This window comes from Vanacampus margaritifer, chromosome 17 (genome assembly GCF_051991255.1).
Source record: "Vanacampus margaritifer isolate UIUO_Vmar chromosome 17, RoL_Vmar_1.0, whole genome shotgun sequence".
In the NCBI taxonomy this organism is placed as follows: Eukaryota; Metazoa; Chordata; class Actinopteri; order Syngnathiformes; family Syngnathidae; genus Vanacampus; species Vanacampus margaritifer.
The window spans coordinates 10,820,564-10,821,013 of NC_135448.1; positions in this window are offsets into that span (position 1 = coordinate 10,820,564).

Below are 450 nucleotides of genomic sequence, written 5' to 3' on the forward strand. Positions count from 1 at the left end.
ATTATTTTACAGTGTAAATACTTGTCATATTTATTTTATATAGAATCTAATTGTGATACTTTTATAATATGCAAGTGGACATTAAATTTGAAGTGACAGCACAAAAAAAAAAAAAAAAAAAATGCACAAAGACTCCTGTTTTTAAAACCAGTTTATTTTCATCTCCATTTGTGAGGAAGGTTCTCGTGGACTGGAGCTGCACAGATGATGAACCTGGAATGTTTCCACTTGTGTAAAATACTCTTTTTACAAGCAAAAGGAAAGAATTAACATCTTATTAAAATACTGTACAATATTTTGCAGGGAAAGGAAGCAGTGCGCAGGAGGCAGACATTTTCGCTTGATGAGTTCATGTTCTCACATCAGGTAAAAATATTGTTGCGGGAACAATATTGAATGCTTTTTTTTTTTTGGGTTGCTGGATCAGAACAAGTGAGGACAACAAGTGGC